We start from the raw sequence: 622 nt of genomic DNA on the forward strand, positions 1-622 counted from the left end.
TTTTTCTGAACAAGCACACATTGAATGTAACACTATCATAATACTGATTCTAACATGGTAGAGATCTATTATATTTCTCTCCAGCCACAGTTATTCGATCTACTGATTCACATCGCACATGTCATAAGTTATAAATATTGTATGGAGATATTCTATGAGATTGATTACCATTTCTTTTAAATATAATAAGTTGAATACTTTTCGCACAAAATATATAAATATGAATATATAAATACAAACAAAAATTTTTCTCTCGGAAAGAAGATAAGAACAATGCGATTTTTACAAAGTGGAACGATCGAAAGATATGAATATAGAGAATGAGGAACAGTGGAATCAAAGGAGAAAAAGAGGTCACAAGGACAAAAATAAGATAGAGACCAAAAAAATTTCCCTTTTACGATAATATCAATCTAAAGTTATTATTAACATTGTGAAGGGGTAGACGAAGATGCTACCCTCGTGACTATACGTGAAAGAGGGAGTGGACCAAACAGCGCATGCTCGCGTTACTATAAATGGGGTTACGATCCATAAGCGGAAATCGCATGAAACGATCATTCTGTTGCGAGTCGTCCTAAAAGCACGTTCATGGAGGCCCTTGGAGATGGACGGTCGGGAG

This window comes from Vespula pensylvanica, chromosome 23 (genome assembly GCF_014466175.1).
Source record: "Vespula pensylvanica isolate Volc-1 chromosome 23, ASM1446617v1, whole genome shotgun sequence".
NCBI lineage: Eukaryota > Metazoa > Arthropoda > Insecta > Hymenoptera > Vespidae > Vespula > Vespula pensylvanica.